The 17707-nt window shown below is 42.2% G+C and overlaps 1 protein-coding gene across 6 annotated transcripts in view; it reads right to left on the bottom strand.

Moving 5' to 3' along the window:
* LOC142422177 (uncharacterized) overlaps positions 1-15193 on the bottom strand; it is a 76250-nt gene extending 61057 nt beyond the window's left edge. For 2 of the 6 annotated variants that reach the window (XR_012779061.1, XM_075527647.1), the window contains exons 1-3: positions 15124-15193; positions 4363-4522; positions 356-501 (exon numbers count right to left, since the gene is read on the bottom strand). The gene's annotated coding sequence lies outside the window, so the exon portion shown is untranslated. Of the gene's footprint in view, positions 1-355; positions 502-3410; positions 3558-4362; positions 4523-15123 lie in introns of all 6 variants that reach the window. The other 4 variants (XM_075527648.1, XM_075527650.1, XM_075527649.1 and 1 more) reach the window with 4 other exon arrangements.
* Between the last annotated feature and the right edge of the window lie 2514 nt (positions 15194-17707).

The following is a 17707-nucleotide window of genomic DNA, read 5'->3' as shown; positions in this document are numbered from 1 at the left end:
ACTGTAACTCATTGTAAGATTAGAAAACCTGTCTTTCTCTCCAGGAGTGACTTGTAATTCTGAACCACGGACCTTGCAGTTAGCTGTCCAATCTGTATCCACTATGCCACCAGCCTTTTGAAAATTGGAGTGCTCACAATTTAAGTTCTAATACAATTATTAAGCGGTTACATAACCAATGCATTCTATCATTCAGGGAGATGCACAAAGAACTTAGACCCTGACCATTGGGGCAGCCTGGGCCCTTGTACACTGGTGTTTTCCTGGGTTCAGACTCCAGGAAGCCCAGGTCCTTCCTGCTTCCCCTCAAGCTCCTCCACCCAGCGGTGCCCCCAGGAACCCCAGAGTTGCTCACCCTGTTTGGTGTTAGGTGAATGGTTTTGGTTCACAACCCAGTCAGATGTTGAAATCCTTCCTTGTGATGCTTCAATGTGCAAGACAGCAGTAACAGATTTCTAGCTCCCTAGACTGGACCATATTTGTCTGTGGCAAATCTTTGTTCTGAAACAGAAGAGGAGGAAGTGCTAAGAAAGGCATGTCAGGTTGTTAGCCTGCACTTCCTGTGCTAAATAGTAACCACCCCCAACCCTCGGGATCAAAGTCCTGCTCCAGTCTGAGGGTGTTTGCATTTAACAAGAGCCCACTCTATCTTTACAGAGCAATTTTACTAATTTCTCGAATATCATTATCAACTTTGGATCCACATCCTATATATACAATATTTATTTTCAGAATAAAGTGGAAGTATTTAAGGCCTCAAAATTCTCAAGTTCCATTGAAGGTAAATATCTTCTTTTCACCAGCAATCTAACTGAAGAACGGAATATTGTATGAAGAATGTTCTTTACCAGCCTCTACTGCACCTCAAACCATAACCCTTGACATATTTGGCTAAAGTGTGATCAAGCTGAATCATGGTCATATATGCCACTCCAGCCCAGTGTAACCCAAGTTTAACCTGCTCCAATCCCCTTGCATCCTGGGTACTCTTTATAATATATCTATTGTGTGTGAAGAAATGCCTATGATTGGGTAGCCCATTTATGCACAATAGTGAGGTAAGTAGAGAAACTTGCTTTAGAGGTAGACAACAAGAGACAGAAGGACACCAATGGGACATCCTAGAGGTACCTTGGCCAAGACAGAGATATTCTTAACAAGAAAACAAGCCAGGAGAATCCTTATTTACTACTCTCTTAAGCTCTTGTGTTTACAGATGTCCAATTTTAAGGCCTTTGGGAAAGACTGCAGCCTAGAGTCAAGGACTGGCAAGGGATAGGTAGATAGGTGATCCCAAGAGCAAAGGTGAGGGCAGAAGCTTAAAAGTACAAGATGGATCCAGGAAAGAGATGACTGATCAACCATTGTGTCATCTTGGCTTAGATTCTGGATGCCAAGCTCTCTAGGTAATGCTGACAGATGGCAAACCACACACACTGTAGGAGAGAGCGTATTGGCTTGGGTTCTAAGATGGCCCATCCATAGTCTCAGGTGTGAGTGACTATTTGTCAAGATTAGTGTAAATCATTTATCACTCTACACTGAGGAGTCAGCTGCAAGACCAGAGGATCTAGTCAGAGCAAGTGATCTGAGAGTTGAGTGGGTTTTAGGATGCTAAAAAGGTCTATAAACAACTGAATCACAATTAAATTCCAGAGAAACTTCAAGGGTAACTGTAAGCCAGATTAAAGTTGAAGACTTTGGCAACTAGACACCAGAGTATTCACACAGTATGAATAAACACTTTTATGTTTTTTGTCTAAGTTCAAGTTATTGGGTGAAAAAACAATGGTTATGAGAGTACACTTACATTTTCTATGAGACCAGTAATAACCTGTTAACAAGGTGAGATAATGATACTTCAAGAAAATTTTAGAGCAATATTAATAATGATAATGATACTTCAAGAAAATTTTAGAGCAATATTAATAATGGATTTTCAAGAACATGAAAAAGTTCATAAAAATATTGGGGATTGAGTCAGGCAACACATTAAAATAATTACATGTGATGATTAATTGAAATCTGTCCTAGAGTTGATTTAACATAAGAAAATAAGCACTGTAATATACCAATTAATGGAAAAAAGGAATAATCTAGACACACAAAACATACTGAGTTAGTTAATTCTGCCAACCTGGCCGAGAAACACATGTGGGGTTAATTGAAGGGCGGAGGAATAAATGGCTTGGTGAGCCTCGCCTTTCTAGTTCTCAGACCTCTTGCTTTCTGCTGGTGGGACCAGGGTGCACGTGTCTTAGCCAGCTCCCTGCTTCAGCTGGCAAGGCTCACTTCCTGCAAGGCATCCCTGAGGAGAAACCAAATGGATCTACCCCGATGCAGCTCTGGGTGCTGGCGCACTCGTGTGGAGACCCCTGCTAGCACTGAGATGTGTACACATTCACTGATTCAACTTTCCTCCTGCAGTTGGCATCACTGCATCTGTTTTGTGAGTTGGAGGAGGACTTTGTGGATTGGTATTGGACACATGGGTTAATATTGGACTTGTGGGCTTGGGCAGCACTAGGTTTGGATGTTTCCTTGATGCACACTTACCCTTTATATAAAAATCTCTTATTCATGAGTTTCTGTGAATTTGTTTCTCTAAAGTACCCAGATTATCACACATACTAAAAAAAGTCACAGGCATTTAATGCTAAGAAAAATAAAAAGTTCTACAAATCTAACATAAAACAGCTATAGTTCAGTATTTTAATAAGCTAATATACATTCCAAAAAGAGAAAAAGTCAAAATGTCACACTTAGAGGAGAGAGAAAAAACAACACCCCACCTCAGAGAAAGGACAAACATAAATGTCCACTTTTACCGATGATATTAAAAACTGTCTGTATGTTCCAACTACAGCAATGAGATTAACATTTGTAAAGGAAGAGGCTTCCAAAAAGAAATAAAAATTCCTCTAATCATAATTTAGTTATCGTATCCATAAAGTATTAACAATATGCCATAAATAGCTAATAAATATAAAAACATTGTATGCTACATTTCAACACACAGTATTAATTTTTGGTACTTAACTCACTAACCATTAATTGCTCATCAGGAGGGTAAAGGGAAAGTGGTGGGAGAAAGGGGAAACTGATCACAATGAACTACCTATAACCCCCTCCCAGAGCGATGGAAAACAGAAAAGTGTGTGCAGGAAGACATGTGTCAGTGTAAGACATGAAAAAATAATAATTTACAAATTATCAAGGGTTCATGAGGGAGAGAGGGGAATGAAAATGAAAAGCTGATAGCAAGGGCTCAAGTAGAAAGAAAATGTTTTGAGAATGATGATGTCAACAAATGTACAAATGTGCTTGACACAATGGATGGATGTGTGGATTGTGATAAGCATTTTACAAGTCCCCAATAAAGTGTTTTAATTAAAAAATACAGCATTTACCTTACAGAAAAGGAAGTGAAAAATTATTCAGATCAGAACCCCGAAACAGGGAATATGTTTCCAGCCACTTTGTGATGATGTCATGGATTTAGAGTCCTGTAGTTTTCTGTAGTGTTGAAGGTCCTCATATACTGATGAATTGATAAACTAAAACAAGAAAATTCTATGCACATATTAGAGTGACTATATATGGATTTACATATATGTATATGATACACACACATATATTAAGCTGGGCAGCAGAAAGGATTGCTGTTCACCCAAAAACAGAAGTTTGGGGACTTGAACACACTGAGCCATGGATGCTCCAGCTAACATTGGACCCATGGGCTTCAATTGGACTGGGCTGGGCTGTTCTCTTGAAAAAAGTTTACTTCTTGATCTAAAGCACCTTCTTATGCACATGTCTCTGTCTACAGTTGTATTTTTCTAGACAACCCAGCCTAACGCAGGTCCCCATCATATTGGTGTCCTATGAGGGCGAAAAGGTGTATCTGACAAGCTGCTCTTGGAGAAAGGCACATCACCAGGAAGTCTGAAAAGATGATCAACAATTCCCTGACACCGAGCCAATCCTATGTTCCTCCAGGGCTGTGGATTTTGGGTGGGTGTAAATCTATTTATAATAAAACTATCCTGTTAAGCTTGTAAAAAACACAGAGCACTTACAAGGAACAACACACATGTATTCTCTGCACCAAGCATCAACACTCACATTTATAACATGTAAAGAACTTAGTAGACTCACAGCCACACTTGATGTAAGAAGTTAGTATAACACTAAGAGCTTTATATTCATGGGGGAAGCATGACATGCACACTTCTGAGAGGAAATTAGTACACTTGTTTATGTAACAAGTATTCCCATTTCTCAGCCGACATATTACAGTAGCATCAATAAATATGCCACACACACACATATATATTTTTCTTTTTAATAAAATATTCATACCTAATGAGGCCAGGTTTCTAAAAGATTCCATCATCACATGTCTATGGAGTTTCCTCTGAAAAGGATCCAGCAATGCCCATTCTTCCTAGGAGAAATCCACAGCCACCTCTTCAACAGCCAGTGTCCTAAAACATCCCATAGATTCTGGTTCAGCAAGGTACTGTATGAAAGGGTCACAGCATTAGGAAGGTTGAGAACCAGTGCACTAGACACACTTCCTCACTAATTACATGCTATCCCAACAACTGTATGCTTCTCGCATAATGAGTTTATCTCTGTACAGTTTGTCTGTGACCAACTGCAACCTAGTCCTTTCTATATGTTCAGAATACAGAACAGTCAGAACACATAACATATATTAAACAAATGATAAAAAATAAAAGCCTCAATTCCACATTCACATCCTCTTTCCATTGGAGGGAGGATAGAAATTCACCTCCTTGCACAGGACCAACCAGAATATTTATCAAAACATGAAGCACAGGGTAGAAGCAAGATAACAACTAGGAAACACTGCAGAATTTGTTGTTTTTCCCTTTAGCCCCTCCTTAGCCATTAGAGAGCTGCAGGTAAGGCCTAGCAAAGTAGCAACCCAAAGCCCTGGATTCATGGTATCCTCTTGGAGAATTTTACATGATCAAGAGCTGGCATATTACCTACTGAAAGAGATGGTTAATTGGGGAATTATGAAATTTTTTGTAGTGTTTCTATGTTATTCGCCTACTTTTCAGTCACTCTACGGTTGCCCTCTTGTATATTTTGTACATTTGTGGAGATAGGCCAAGCTATTGAAAAGGGAAACAAGGCAAGAGGGAAAGGTAACAATAGAATATAGATATCCTCAAAATCTTCCCACTCTGAGACACAAAGCTACTGTCATGTAATTATCATCACCTGCTCCCCTCCAAAAATAGTGGATACGCACATCAATACACACTAAGCTCATAGGATATACTGACAAAAGAGCACAGCAGTATCATAATAGCATGTCCTTCTTTTTGCTGATTGGGAAAATGTATTTAGGTTCCAATTCTCTTATAAGTTGACTGAACTTCAATGCATTTGACTGTTAAACTGTGTTGGGATTCTAGGACTTACACACCAGGCCTTGAATGGGCCACTGTAAGATTTTTTTCACTTTTGCAGATCATGGAAGGCAGACTAGCTGAACATGATGACCACTAGCATTCTCTTAGCTGTGGGACTGGCCTCTATGACTTGTCATACTTTTGTTCCCACATTTTGTCAGGAGAGACAAGTCCCTGGAGAAGGACATCTATGAGGGGAAAGGCCAGCCCCCCACAACTAATCACGGGTTCAGTAAGCACATTGTACAGTTAAGATACATAAAGATTATAATAAAGTCATAGAGAGCATGAGAGATAAGAGATTGAAATAATGGAGTTAGACACATTTCATAGTAGCATGCTCACCTCCTGGACAGCCATGATCTTACCAGCCAGGTCCGTGCACAGCATGGGCCGAGAGCAGGAAAGCGAGGCGAGGTGTGATTTATCAGTCCCAACACGTAGCTAACAGAAGCTTATATCTACTTAGGGGGCTTGATTACAGATAACCACACACATCACAGGAAGGGGCTGAACCATAGGCACTACAAGCAATGGGAGGGAGGTGTCTACAACGGGCATAGGTGTAACAGGAAGGGGATGAGCTAGGGGTGAACACATGATGGGAAGGGGAGGAACTAAGGGTATGCATGTGACAAGAAGGGCAGCTCCCTAGACTCAATATGGCAGCCTAACCTTGATCACCCTTCAGTGGGCTTGACCTCCGTGGGTTCTCCTTAAGAGAAACAGTTTACTACTCTCCTTGTCAGAAGAGACTTGGCCCTGCTTGTTGTGGGATAAACAGTGGTGTCTGCTTGTTCTGAATGGCTGATAACCCTTAGGGAGAATATCCCCTGACCTACTTCTGTTGACCTTCAAGTGTAGTCATTTGACACATGTAACAAGCAGCTAAGTTTGGCCTGTATTTGGGGGAGACAACTTGGGAGAAATCCTCTGTTTCCCCCAGACATTGTGCTTGGGAAGCGAGAGAGAGGTAAAGAAGAGAGAGACCTTCCAACAAAATGGATTGACACAGGGACTCAAACGTGGGAACATTTGTGAGGATGGTGCAGGACACAAGGACACCTAACAACAACATAGAAGAGGCTGCACTTGGATGCTAATATTTCACGGCATCGCCAACTAGCTGTAAGATAAAGTCACATGAGCTGCCACAGTCACGCTACAATTCTGCTACAACAGTGTAATGTAATGTTGATCCAAGAAGCCTCTCAAAATCTCATCTACAGCAATGCATCAGATGACATGTTTGAAGCCTTCCAAGCCAAAATTTCATTCCTTTATGATGAACAAAAACAAGATGCAGTGCTCTCAAGTCAATTCTACCTCATTTTGACCTTCTGACAGGGAATGAAACTGCTCATGAGTGTTTCCAAGACTGTAAATCTTTATGAGCACAAATAGTATCACTGTCCTCCCTTGATGTGGCTGGTATGCTGGAGCCACAGAGGGTATGACCAGCAACCAATCGATTAAACCAATGAACCACTAGGGTCTCTTTCACACAACATGTTCATGATAAAACACTGCATTTATTCAGCAACCACGATTTTGAAGCAATTTCCAAAGAGATTTAGACACATTGGCTCATTTAGTCCTCTTGTCTCTTTTAAGTAGATGTTGCTTCCAATGGAATACAGCTGAAGAAAGTCACGAACCATTAAGTCCATGTTCAGTATTACTCAAATGGTAAGTTGTTGAATCGAGTCAGCATGCAGGTCCATGTGTCTACCTACAACTAAGTGCCTGGCAACTACATTTCTGTTCATATGCCGATAGTTTGTATTCTGTCACTCATCAGTTACAGAGATGATCTAGACATCTTCTGAATAGCACGAAGAGGAGACAAAGAAAACAATCTATTCAATTCAGGTAACTGGAACTCATTTTCCTGGAAAAGCCAGGACTCTCAGACACTACTGCTTACCTCACGCCCGTATAACTGGCTCTTGCATTTATTAGACTGATTGAAGTAATATAACACCCAGACAAACCTTGGAGGAAATCAAAACAAAACAAGACCAATTTGTTCAGAGAGGGCACACCATTCCAAAACCAACAGAGTTCCACCCTGGACACATGAGGTGGCTATGAGTTGAAAATGACTCTACAGCAACTAACAAGAACAAAAGCACAAGGTCAAATGGTAACGGCTTGTATGAGAAATGCAACAAAGGTGGAGCCTAAGCATTAACACATGCATACTTACATTTCGTGAGCTAGTGTAGGGAGAAATAAAATGATCACTTTAGGAAACACTAGCCAGAGAACCCTGGTATGATAAGGAAGTTCTAACAACATGGAAAGGTTCTTTCATGAGTTTGCAAATGCTCAGTTCGATTTCCATTTCTAAAACATACAAGCAAAGGAGTCAAAGAGCACCCAGGTCTTCATGGGCAGGAAAGGGAAGTCAATGGCCAGCCACCAAATGCAAAGCTCCTTAGCAATAAGTATTCATGGAAATTCCCACATGAGAAAAATAAATGGAGCATGAAGAAGCACTAGCAAGAAAGTAAAACAAAAGAAGCAATAGTTAAAAGAAATGCAAAGGAGGACGTTCAGGTTTATGACCAATATGTAAAGAGCCCAAAGTCACCATTCCAGTCTCAGAGAAAAAAAGCTGACCATGTTGAAGTCAGAGTACAGACGTCACAGGGCATGTTTTTCTTTCTGTTGCACATTTTTTTAAAAAACAGTCATTGGGTCAATTTTGACTCAAAACATCCCTAAAGAGCAGAGTAGAATAGGCCCTGTGTGTTTCTGAAACCACAACTCTTTAAGGGAGTAGAAAGTCTCATCCTTCTACTGTGGACCAGTTAGTGGTTTTGAATGGCTGAACATGTGGGCACATGTTCAACACACAGCCCACTACCTCACCAACTCAACACACAGCCCACTACCTCACCAACTCAACACACAGCCCACTACCTCACCAACTCAACACATAGCCTACTGCCTCACCAACTCAACACATAGCCCACTACCTCACCAACTCAACACAGCCCACTGCCTCACCAACTCAACACACAGCCCACTGCCTCACCAACTCAACACATAGCCCACTGCCTCACCAACTCAACACACAGCCCACTACCTCACCAACTCAACACACAGCCCACTACCTCACCAACTCAACACATAGCCTACTACATCACCAACTCAACACACAGCCCACTACCTCACCAACTCAACACATAGCCCATTATATCACCAACTCAACACATAGGCCACTACCTCACCAACTCAACACATAGCCCATTATATCACCAACTCAACACATAGCCCACTACATCACCAACTCAACACATAGCCCACTACATCACCAACTCAACACATAGACTACTACATCACCAACTCAACACATAGCCTACTACCTCACCAACTCAACACATAGCCCACTACCTCACCATGGGTGCACAGTGCTGTTATAAATTGGAGAAAACTAGATGGCAACTAACATCAAGAGGCATTCTCTTCAATGCCTCTAATTAATTAATCTAGTTAGAAACCAGAGCAAGCATCTGTCCTCAAAACAGAGGGGAGGTAAACATAGGTACTCTCTCAGCTGATTTCCACTGTGAAATCATTCTCTGTAACTGCCTATGGGGCCCTTTGGTTCAGTGGTGGCTTTAATCATCTGCTCGTAGTAGTCTAATCAATTGAATTCATTGACAACAGTGATTTGAAGGATGTGGTGGGCTTAACTAAGGGATAGCCCAAAAGACTTAGCTCCAGGAGGAGAAAATACCAGGCCACAGGGCATCAGAAGGGAGTGTACTTGTTATGTTATAAGGAAAGCCCAGGTTGACCAAATAAATTTTAATAAGGATAAAGGATGTCAGAAAGGTGTATCACTGAAACTTCAAAGAAGAAATATAAACAAGACTGAAATCAACAAAAAGTAGCATGTTCCAAAACAACTCTCCTCCACAAATAATCAGTTCCCAAAACTGTCACAAAAAATTTTTTTTGGCACTTCACAAGAGTCCACAAAAATGTGAATCTAATTGCATTTAGCCTCAAATAGCTAATAAGTGGTCAAGAACAAGTTCTGATGTTGACCACACATAACTCCCTGCCACCACGTTTGGTCCAACTCACAGCAGAGCTATCACACAGAGCAGAACTCCCCATAGGACTACCAAGCCTGCACATCTTTACTGGAGCAGGCAGACTCTTCTTCTCCTGCACATTTCTGGTGAGTATGAACAGCTGCCCTTGCAGTCAGCAGCCCAATTTTTAACCCACTGTGACAAAAGGGCTCCTTTGTTCATATACCCCATATGCAATAGAGTATCATTATAGGAACACATAAGAGACATACAGAAAAAGGAAAGCAGCCCCAGAAAGGCCCACCAATTTGTAAGGGAAGCTAATTCCTGACACATCAGGCCACACAGGGCTCTGCCTGCAAGCACTCATACTTCAAGATGCAGGTCCTTAAATGGAGTCCCTAAGTAGTGAGAGCAACTGAGTGCTCAGCTACCAAACAAGATTAGAGACTGAAGGCAACCTTAGAAGAAATCAACAACTTCTGAAGTTAGCCAATGAAAATCTTACAGAGTATAGTTTTACTCTGAAACCACATACGGTCACCACATAGAATCATATGGTAGGCAAAATGATTGATATTTACCAATTATCTAATTGAGATACAAGGAGCTCATTGGTAGCCAATCATTCATGCCATGAATGCACAAGGGGCTTTCATAAAGGTCATGAAAAATGGAATAAAGATAATGGAATTTATCCATGAAACTTTTGAAGCCACTGTATAGCTGTTCCTAATAGATTATGCTAAACAGAATAATGTAATACATTTGTATTAATTCCTCAAATATTGTACATCTTAAAAATCTTTATGATACCTATTCATCTTCCATGAAAATTCATGAAGAATATTAAGTTATTTACATATACCATCTCTCTTGAAGATCTATTAAAGTTGATATTAATTTTATTCTCTAGCTATGGTAAAGAGACCAGTTAAGTTACAGTATATTTGTACAATTCACATACAAACTTGATAGTTGAAAATTAGCAGAATGACTTTATTTTTCTGGGTCCTGCAAATTTTACAAATTCAATTGTGTGGTTTCTCGTGTTATAGTTAGAAACTCAACCTCATTTTATACTTTAGAGTTTTCCTTCTCTGAAAGATTTCCAATTTACATAGGTTCTGGCTTTGCTAAGTGTGTGTACATGCACGCATGTGTGCCTTGCTTCATTTTTGATGTCCCTGAGCATTACAGATGGTTAACATGGATAGGTGTTCATGGAGAGATTGGAAGTTTGTGTCTACTCAGAGTCTCCAGGGAAGAACTCCTGAGTGATACACTTTGAGAAACCAGTCACAGAAACCCCTATGCAACATCTTTGTGCTCTGACACACTAGGAGTCTCCAGGAGTTGGTGTGGATTTGATGGCATCTGCTTGATTTCGTTCATTTCCAGGGGGAAAAATAAACTCTGGCTTCATTTGCTACCCTCAAGGCTAGTAGTTCAACCCCACCAGTAGATCTAAAAGAGGAATATGAGGCTGATTGCTCCCGTATAGATCTCAGACACCTATAAAGGAATACCATGAGTCAGAATTGACTTTGTGGCAGCGAGTTAGTCTTAGGGGGTTAGGGACAAAGAATGTTTCTAGGTGGCACAAACAGATTGGACTGTTCCACTGAGGATTGATGAGGTACACTCAGCCTGCGTTACTGTGGAAGAACAGATCTGCTTCCACAATCATGATGCTCCAGAAACAATATGGAACTGTTCTGCTATATAACACATGACATAGCCGTGAGATGGGACTAACTCCATGACACCTAAGCAAAGGGGAAATTGAACATGATGAGCGCATATCCTGTCTATGTATGCACATGGATATTGTGTTGAAAATATGACTAAATCAGAAACAAACACAATTCCCATTAAGAATCACCATGTCTATAATGAACAACATGTCAGCGTGGCCTATCTAAATTAGTCCGTGAAGAAGCCCTACTCCTCCAGTTGTGTTCTATGAGGTGGCCATCTGGTAACACACGATTATAGCCCAGAAACCCCAAGGAGGAGTTTAAGGTGCTGCGGCATCACTCACATATTCCACCATAGCGCAGTGGACAAAACAAGCCTCTTATCAAGAACACGTGGATAAAAGGCTGGAACATTCAAGCATTACCATGCACTGGGGCACAGAGAAAATGGTATCTTATTTCAAATAAGATCCTATCTTACTATATATGAGCTATATATCTGGATGTTGCCTTGTATTAGAAATAATTATGACACAATTTTTTAAATGAGGAGCTATTAGTAGGACACATTTCTTGTACAGCAAATGCAAGCAAATTGAAGAAACTAACTTATGAAAAAAATAAATCAAAAGGATAAAAATAATTTATATACTTAGAATTTGGTTACAAGAAAATGTTATATCCAGGTCTCAAGATTAATCAGGGCCACACCGAAAAAGACCAGATGAAAAGCTTTCCTGGAGCTGGCTGCCAGGAAACAGCTAGCGTTCAATACATCTGGGCCCCAAGCGCACTACTTGAACTCTGGTTTATAAAGCAACAAACCCAGGGCAGGTAGGTGGGAATACTTTTCGCCTCCAATCACAACTACACACGCTGACGAGGCGGGATGGAGCAGCTAGGAAACTTCCTGCTGGTATCCAATATTGGCATGGGCGGCAGCCCACTAAAATTTTGAATCTGGTGGGTCTGGGGACCAATGTAGAAATAGCAAGCTTAAGCAATGGAAAAGTAGAGAGGCAAGTGTCAGCAGGTTAGCAAATGAGACTCAAGGTCCTTCAGTCAAAGTATGCAGCCCCTAGGATGTGGATGTATGTCCACCATTAATGATTTTAAACTCAGTCATGTGGGGAGAGGGGTGGGGTGGGGGATGGAGACCAACTCAATTAAACATAAGCAAGAAAATGCAGAAGCTAATTCAGCTGGTTAATTAATAAACATCAGGATATTTCAAACGTTTTCTGTATCCACTAGGATAAATGATAAATGGCCGATTTAAATTCTCTGTCACTGTGAAAATAACTCAAATTTTTAAAAAGTGCTGACCATGAGGGCATGTGCCACTAAAATACACCAATTCTCACTCATAGTGACCCTACAGGATAGTGTAGAACTGCCCTGTGGATTTTCAACACTGAAACACTATAGGTGAAGAAATCTATTATTTCTGCAGATTAATACAGAGAAGGACCTGAAAATAAATAAAATAATTGCTGGATTCTGCAATTCAAAAGGATGACAAAGGAAACCAAAATTCCCTATTAAGAAAATTAGTGGATATTAAATCTGGGCCAGCAATACTCTAAGAGCCAAGAGGGATGATAAGGGGGTGGTGGCAGGAGTGGAAGAGCGCAGTGTTAAACAGAGATGAGCCATTAACACAACCAATCTCTGAGGTGAGGTTTATTAGGGGAAACTTCCCCACGTGGGGGGGGGGGGCCGCTCATCACACTCCAAGTGGAAAGGTACAGCAGCAGCAGACAAATCTCAGGAGCTCTATTAGAGATTAAAATCTTAGCACCCTGAGAGGTGAAAACTGAGACGCAGAGCAGAGATAGAATTCAGCCAGGAATGTGAAGTTAAGAAAGGCTTTATTTAGGCAGAGAAAGAATTGCAGGCAGATTCCCCAACCCAAGGAGCTAGGTCAAGGAAGTCGTGCCTGGCAGTGGGGCAGTGGGGCAGCAGGACTTGTATAGGGTCCGAGACAAGGAGGTATGTGTTGATAAGGGGAAGGAGGCTTTTAGTGTTGCAGCTGCAAGGCCTTGAGTCAGGATGTGTCCGTGATTAAATCATGCTGGTTTCCTGCAGACCTGCTTCCCAGAATGGGGGGTGGGGTTGGGGGTGGGGGGAAGAGGCTGTGTGGATCCTGCCAGGAGAGAGAAGGTCCTCGGAATGCTGGAGGCAGGGACTGCAAAATCCAGCAGCTCATCCTTCTTCTGAGAAGCTGGGGCAAGGGGGCTGCAAAGTCCAGCAGGTCATCGTCTTTCTGAGAGGCTGGGGGAGGGGGCTGCATGGTGTAGACCCATCCCAAACACTAATTGGGGTCAGTTAGTAAAGGGCTACAGATGGCAGTGTAGATTAAGCCCCATTGAATTCTTTCGGATCATTAAGCAAACAGGTGGATTAAATTTGCCCCAGGGCAGAGGAACTTGGAAAGTGGACACCATCCACCTTTCTCCAGCCAATGGGGGGGTTCTATAGTCATGAGCCATGCCTTAGCAGTTGAGCCCTGATTGCCTGGGTCAGAAGGACTTGGAACAATCTTGTAAAATGTTCTATCTGGCAATGAAGGTCGCTCACTACGGTCCTGTCCCTGCTTCTGTAGTCCCATTGATAACAATGCTGTACTGATGCTCCTCCAATCAAAAACGTATGACCGTTTCCTCTGTTGCAATCTTATTTCATTAGATTCCCGACTTGACTGTTTCCTTAAACTGCACTATGATCTCCATCCCGTGATGGGTCCGCGTCTTTGTAGTCTGTCTCTTTTAAGACTTAGTAAATGTTCACCTTAAATTATATTTGAGATTGGAATTTCATTTTACAGTCTAAAACAGAGCACAAGCTAGTCTCCGATGGGCAGAAATGGTTGAGGGACATGCAGAGACCGGAGTAAAAAGGAGATCCTCTTTAAATAGAGCTTAAAGATAACATTTATTAAATCTTATGAGACAACAACAAACACATCATCTGGATGAGGGAAGCCACCCCCAACAGGAGGTGGAAATGGCTTCCCTGGTTCCCAGTTGAGATGTGAGATAAAGAAGGTATGGGGGAAGGACAGGGCAAAGGAAACTGTCACAAAAGCATGATTGGTGGCCAATCAGTCCATCACTCTGACAGACATTCCATCCTTAGATAGAGGGCTTACAAGATGGGTCCAGGGCCTTCTGACCAATGCAGTCCGGGCAAGGCGGATAGCACGTGGCTCCTGCCTAGGAGACCCCCTGTACTGCCTCCAGTTTGGTGACCTCCATCAGGGACACACACTCAGGCAAACCTCCAAGAGACTGCCCCTCCCTGGGCTGCCTGGGGAGGTGAAGGTCAGCCACACTCCAAACCCTCTGCCTGCGGGCCAGACTACCTACTACCTTGGTTCCTGGGCAGAAAGCATTCAGTGGAGGTTTACTCTATGGGGGGCTCTGCAATCCACATGAGGACTTAATCTATGCGGGGATTTGAGGCTGGTGCCCTTTTGCAAAGCAAGGTTCTGAGAAGTTAAGCTCTAATACAGACCTCGGTCATCAGTGGGGTGGCCTGATGACTGCAAGGCTGCCTCTCCTTTCAGTAAAGGCCACTCTGGGGTCCCCATGCTCTCATGCACGCCACCTGACATGGTAGGGATGGCCCCAAGCAAGAACCCACCCCCAATCGCGTCTTTCTGGGGTGAAGGGTGAGAGTGCAGGAGGAGCTCTGAGCAAGAAAAGAAGCCAGAGTATTCCCAGGCCCCAAGGCTGAGGCCTGTAGCCAGCTCAGAAAGGATTTGACTGGAATTGTCCCAGGGGTCGCGGTGACCTGGAACACTGGCGGACAGGGTGCGGGAACTGTAAAGTCCCCGGGAATCCGGACACAGCTGGGAACGCCAGGCCTGTGGGGAATTCCGCGCCTGGGATCAGCACAGAAACACAGAAACTCACTCACCCTTAGAAACTCATGGGACGCTCACTCGGATCCTTCAGTCAGAGGAAGTGGGTTCAGCAGGAAATTGTATCACTTGGGGAGGGGGTAGGGTGGTGTCTGTGCGAAGGGGCGGGGCCTGGAGATAATGAGGGCGGTCTGGAGGGAGGGGCCTGGAGGTGAAGCTCAGGGCTAAGGATCCATTCTTAGTAGTTTCTTCTTAGTCTGGAAACCCTGCAGAAACCTGTGCCCTTTGGGTGGCCCTGCTTGCATTTGAAACGCGTTTGCATTTGAATCACAGCAACTCACAAGCCCAGACAGAAAGACAAACTGTAAGAAAAGTGGTGGGTGGAAGGCATGCTTCCCAAGTGGGAATTTCCCCTGAAGAGACACTCCAGCGGCTAGGACCACAGAGACACACACTTGACAGGATCTGATGCCATCTGCTCCACCTGACCACCTCTCTCCTGGCTTCCACCTGAATGCCTCTCAATCACCCAACTCAAAGAAGAGGCCTAAGTCCTGTAGAATCAAGAACTACAATGGGGAGACCCTTCACAACCTGCTTCATCCTCAGACATGGATTTCAGGCTCTACTGATGCGACAGCAGCCACACCCGAGACTCCTGTCCCTTGATGCATGCCCAGTGAGCATCAAGATGGGAATTCCTGAAAATGCCACAGCTGTCCAGCTGTCATCTCCTCCTCCTCTTCTTCTCCTCCCCTGCTCTCTCCCTCTCCTCACTGCTTAAGATTTATTTCCCCATAATCTGTAGGTTCTGTATGACTACTTTGATGAAACTTTCTGTGTGAATAAGTGTCTTATTTTCAACAAGTTCCAGTCAACTAATTGTCCTTCACGGTCTGTGTTTCCTTTAATACATTTCATGTGTTGAGGTCTCTCCTTTCTATTTCTATGTCATTGAGCGTTTTTATCAGGAATGGGTGTTAGATATTGTCAAATGCCTTTTCTGCACCTATCAATTTGATCATATGGTTCTTATTCTTTGTCCTGTTTATGTAGTTGTTTACATAATAGTTTTCTAATACTGAATCATATTTGTGTCCCTGGTAATAATCCCACCTAGTCAAGTTGAAATATGAACTCAAAGTCAAGGATAGGTGCTCTCAAACTCAATCCATCCCATTTCCACAAATGTAGAGTTAAATTGCTCTGATGTATGATCTAATCACTCTTCTAATCCAATAAAGTTATATAATCATGAAATATGTTACTTTATTGTTAAAACACCAGTATAATATATCCTGTTGTAGTGTATTTTATAAATGATTTTACCCCATATACTCTGTAGTCTTAAAATGTTCTTTTAAAGTTTCTCAGGCATTAAAGTAATAAATAAATAAAGTTTCTTGTACCAATCTACTACCCTTGTTCAATTTTATCCTTGATTATTGCTTCATCTTGCAGGTATGTATATATTAAAACCATGAGTATACATTTTCAACAATGATTCTGGAATGATTATTACTTTACTGCATATTAAAAAAAGAAACACTAACATTTCAGTACTTATACAAGGGAGGTGGTTGTTAGGGGTCACTCAGTGAGTTCCAAATCATAGTGACCCCGTGTACCACAGGGAGAAACACTGTCCTGTCCTGGATCATCCTCAGATTGTTCTTGTATTTGAGCCTGTTGTTTTAGGATTTGTCAATCTAAAAAGATTTCCTCTTGTTGGCTTCCCCTCTACCAAGCACCACGGTTGAAGTGATTTATCTCTTGTATTTGCCTCTGGTTTGCAAATACACAAACACTCTAAGGTTTTACTTATATGGCATAAGAGAATTCATTTAAAAGAACAGTAAAGTCAGAGCTGTCATGTAAATTCTGACTCATAGAACCATAGGGAGCAGAGGAAAAGCTCCGTAGGCTTTTGTTTTTTATATTTTATAAACCATAATGTTTCATCTTTACCACAGCAGGTAGTGTCCTTATATAAAAATAGTCCAAAACTATAGACAGGTGATGTAGTGGTTTATTTTCATGCTCTCAGACATGGATAAGCTCCACATGCACTGGAGTATCTAAGAGATGACAAAAAATATTCCATTTGTTTTGTATAAAAATAAAATTGTGTAGTGTGGTATGAGTTGGGGGGTGCCAGTCCCGCACTAGTAATCCCGGGTTCAGTAAGCACAATTGTATGGTTGAGATATATAAGTATTATATTAAAGTCATCAAGAACATGAGAGATAGAAGAGAGAGTCAAATAATGGGGTCAGACACATTTCATTGTAGCATGCTCACCTCAGCCCCACTTGGTGGTCCACGTGGAGAGAGGGGGAAGGGAAGGAGGACAGGGAAAGGGAGTGAGCATGGGAGATGATTCGATTCGAGGAGCAGAGAGAGAGAGAGAGAGAGAGAGATCTATCGCTGCTAACCCAGGCCTATATACCTTTTGGGGGGCATGTAAGCCCACTGACTACAGGTAAAGACATACGTCACAGGAAGAGTTTCCACTATAGGTTATACAGCAGTTATAGGGGGTGGTCGGTCTGGGGACATACACACAATAGGAAGGGGAGGGATTGGGGGTATACATGTGACAAGATGGGCGGATCCTAGATTTATGTTCTCTGGATCTCC

The sequence above is a fragment of the Tenrec ecaudatus genome, chromosome 12 (genome assembly GCF_050624435.1).
Source record: "Tenrec ecaudatus isolate mTenEca1 chromosome 12, mTenEca1.hap1, whole genome shotgun sequence".
Taxonomy (NCBI): domain Eukaryota; kingdom Metazoa; phylum Chordata; class Mammalia; order Afrosoricida; family Tenrecidae; genus Tenrec; species Tenrec ecaudatus.
Note: the sequence above shows the minus strand (reverse complement) of the source record. Positions and strands in the feature narration are given on the sequence as shown.